This window comes from Martes martes (genome assembly GCF_963455335.1).
Source record: "Martes martes genome assembly, chromosome: 4".
Taxonomy (NCBI): Eukaryota; Metazoa; Chordata; class Mammalia; order Carnivora; family Mustelidae; genus Martes; species Martes martes.
In genome coordinates, this window is record NC_137891.1 from 40637030 (window position 1) to 40641438 (window position 4409).

At 34.8% G+C, this 4409-nt stretch overlaps 1 pseudogene across 1 annotated transcript; it reads right to left on the reverse strand.

Annotated features, from left to right (window-relative positions):
• Positions 1-3046: 3046 nt before the first annotated feature.
• On the reverse strand, positions 3047-4197 carry LOC308341584 (cytosolic 5'-nucleotidase 3A-like; annotated as a pseudogene). The gene is made up of 2 exons: positions 4051-4197; positions 3047-3888 (listed from the first exon to the last, which is right to left on the reverse strand). The product of its transcript is annotated as a cytosolic 5'-nucleotidase 3A-like (transcript).
• Positions 4198-4409: the final 212 nt, after the last annotated feature.

The window sequence follows — 4409 nt, forward strand, 5'->3', positions numbered from 1 at the left end:
GATTGCCAAAGGGGCAGGGATTGAGTGGATGGGCAAAACAGATGAAGGGACTTAAGAGATACAAACTCCCAGTTATAAAATAAATAGGGCATAGAGATGAAAAGAATAGCATGGAGACCATAATCAATAATATTGTGATAATGTTGTATGGTGACAGATTTTAACTCTACTTATCCTGGTGAGCATAGCTTAATGCACAGAATTGTCCAATTACTATGCTGTACACTGAAACTAATATAACATTGTATGTCAACTATACTTCAATTTAAAAAATAAATTAGTTGTGTTTCTATACACTAACAACAAATTATCTGAAAAATAAAACAATCCTATTTATAATGGCATCAAAAATAATAAAATACTTAGGGATAAATTAAAACAAGGAGGTGAAAGATCTCGACACTGAAAACTAAGAAATTAATGAAAGAAACTGGAAAAGAATTAATATTGTTAAAGTGTCTGTTCTACCTAAAGCCACCCATTGAATCAGTGTAATCCCAACTGAGATTCCAATGCCATTTTTCATGTAAATAGAAAAAAAAAAGCCACAAGGAGTAGTGGGTGGAGGAACTGGGTGAAGGTGATCAGAAGGTACAAACTTCCAGTTATGGGAAAAATAATTTCTGAGAATATAATGCACAGGATGGTGACTATGGTTAACAATACTGTATAGTAGGTTTGAAAGTTGCTGAGAGAGTAGATCTTAAATGTCCTCATCACAAGAAAAATCTGTAACTGAAGTGACATTAACTTACTGTGATAAGCATTTCACAATATATACATATAATAAATCATTATGTGGTATGCCTTAAACTTATACAATGCTATGTCAGTTATATCTCAAGGAAACTGAAAAGAAACTAAAAACTAAAAAAAAAAAAACTTTTAAATAAGTAAATAAAAGAAAATAATGAAAGAAAAGATTTGAACAGGATACTTTGCCAATGAAGATACATGGAGCAAATAGCACGTGAAAAGAATGATGCTTAACATTAGTTGTAAGGGAAATGAATATTAAAGCCACCTTGAGATACTCTTGCATACCTATTAGATAGGCTTTTTAAAAAAAGATATTTACCAAATACTGCTGGTGAGGATAAGAAGAAAAACATTATGATAAGTTAAAAAAAAAAAAAAGCCAAACTCAAAAGGCTATTATATAATATATGACATTGCAGAAAAGGCAAAACAAGAACAGAAATCGTATCAGGAAAGGAGAAGGGAGTTGAGGGAAACTGGAGGGGGACATGAACCATGAGAGACTATGGACTCTGAAAAACAATCTGAGGGTTTTGAAGGGACGGGGGTGGGAGGTTGGGGGAGCCAGGTGGTGGGTATTATGGAGGGCACATATTGCATGGAGCACTGGGTGTGTTGCATAAACAATGAATTCTGTTACACTGAAAAGAAATTCAATTCAAAAAAAAAAAGAAATCATATCAGTGGTCATCAGGGGTTAGGACAGGAGAAGGAATTATCTACAAAGGAACTTGAAGGAAGCTTACAGGATGATGGGAATGTTCTGTGTCTTTGCCATGGAGGCAACTGCATGACTGTGTAAGTTTTTCCAAATTCATCAAACTATATGGAAAAAGGGTAAATTTTACAATATGTAAACTGTACCTTAGTAAACCAAAGAAGACATTACAATAAATCCAAAATTAAATGCATATAAATCACTCTGTGAATCATGATTTTAATGACATTTACTCAAATCAGGGCAGAATTCAGGGCATTATTTGAATTACTGAAATTTTTTTGTGATGGATTTTCAGATGAATAGAATACATTTTCCTAAAATGTTTACTGCAAATAAAAGTTGTTCAAAAGTGAGACTTCAGGGGTGCCTGGGTGGCTCAGTGGGTTAAAGCCTCTGTCTTTGGCTCAGGTCATGATCCCAGGGTCCTGGGATCGAGCCCCAAATCGGCTCTCTGCTCGGCAGGGACCCTGCTTCCCCCTCTCTCTCTGCCTACTTGTGATATCTGTCTGTCAAATAAATAAATAAAAATCTTTTTTTAAAAAAAAGAGTCTTTAAAAAAAAAAGTGAGACTTCATTTAGTATTACTATCACCAATTAGCATATACGGTAATTATCTGTGGCATAATTTAATATTCATTGAGGCAAATATTCAAGAAACATATCCTGAGTGTAACTAGACTATAGCTTGAAAGTACTCACTTCTCCCCAGTTCTGGACCAGTAGGATATGCTTCAGACTTCTTCAATAAATTTTCATAAGGCATGATCAGACGAGATCAAATCTTAGAAAAATAACTTCAAACTTAGCTTCAACCGGTCCATAACAGTAAGATTGTTTAATATTAGAAAAGAGTATCATACAGTATAGCAGCATTACGAAGATGGTAATTAATATACCTAGAACAAGTGAAACCTACCAAAGACATTTTTTGTTGTTGAATAAATGAATAATAATTGTCTTGATAGTACAATTTAAAAAGGCTTTTCATTTTCAGGTGTGTTATCAGGGCTTCATTATAGAACATATTGTCAAGATTAGTGACATGTGGATATCAATGGTGTTTTTCAAACACCAACTGCCAGTATTTTCTGGTAAACGCCAATTTTCACACAACAAATTAACTAAACATAACACAATTTCGGGAGATAAGAATATCAGCATAATTCACCCAAATTATAAAAATGGCAACACTTAAAATTATGCACATTATTTCACCATTTCATAAAACTTCTCTTTAAACCTTTACAAACTTTCCCAGAGTAAAAAGATTCCTCAAAACCTCATGATAACATTAAACTACAAAATTCACTCTGGAAATGCGGGGAGTTATTTTTCAAATTTTTGCCTTAAGATTTTTTTTTAAGTCTGTGAAAATATATAGTGAGGAGTGTGTTGAGAAAGGTGGAGAAAAAAAGAGCTTCTGGTTGATGGATTCAATATGTCTGAAAACACTTCAATAATGTAAAGAAAAAACTTCAAGAGCAAGAATTTTTATAAATGGAAGACTTTCAGCAAGATGGACAGGTGAGCAGTTCTTGCATCAATTGTACCCACAGGAGAAAGGTCTCAAAGAAAGCTAGTTGATAGAATCTTCTGTAAGACAGAGTTGGCTACATCCAAAGATTCATCTTTTACTAGAACAATGTCGTAAGAGTCCATGCACTTTTTTAAAAGCTCTTCCACCCTATCATTTAGATATCCAATTTTCAGAATGTGTTCAACATTAGCTACTCCGTCTGCCATTCTTATATCCCCTTGAGAATCTCCCAGCAGAATTAGTTGCTATTGTCTTTTCATCAATTGAAATATTCTGTATTCTTCAAGGCACCATCATGTTTGTTAAATAAAGAAATTAGTTTGCCTTTAAATCCTTTGAGCACCCCCATTATCATCAAAATCCATGAAGCTGGACACTACTGTGATGTTTGGGTGATAAATGCTAGCCTGACGGATTACCTCCTCCAGCATATCACCAATACCAGCTGAAAATATGAACACAGGGATACTGTATTATTGGAGTTTATCAAAGAAATTCTCATACTCTTCCTTGAGCATAACATCAGATTCTGCCACCATGTGATTTAATATACCATTCAACAAGCAAACTATGTGATCTAGTATACCATTCTACCATATAGGGTTACTTCTCTTCTACAGTAAGAACAGGATCAATTTTAATAGCGTATTATTTCTTTAGTTGCAGTATCTTTTTTCAGCATTTATCTGTAACTAGCTTACTGTTGTCACTGATATAACAACATGTTGGGCATCTTTTCCATTCACAGGAAAATCTACTCAGTGTCATATCAAAGTATGTTACTACCTGAAGTTTGGCCCCCTCTCCCTTAATAAGACCACAGATAATCTCTTCTACTCTTAACAGGGTTCTTATTTCGAACTGGACCTCTCTGGAATTATTGCATCATTTTCACATGTATAGCAGAATCTTGATTAGGCATTTTTTGGTTATCCAATCTTCCTTAAGACTCTTGAGTTCTTTTGTACTTGAATTTGTCTTAGGATAACAGCACAGGTGATAAGCAATATCCAGAGATGCAGGGCTTGGATACAGACATCTTGATGATCTTGGTCTTCCACGTTGTCTTTCTCTTTAAGGTACATATGTACTGGGCCAGGACCCCCCACCCTCTTGCCACCAGGGTGCACACACTAGTGCTTGCCACCACATCTATCTTTGCCACAGCCACCTGGTCCATGAATGGGTGTCCTGCACCTCCCAGCCAGAAAAGAAAAATTCAAAGATATTTTTAATGGTCCAGATATTATAACTCTCAGATCACTCAAAAGCAAAACGATAAAAATGTAATGTAAGACCCAAGAACATTACTTAACAGTGAACAGAAGAAGCAAGTTATATACATGGTATTTTTAGTTATAATCTCTCTGCTGAAGGATACCTCAGACTGGA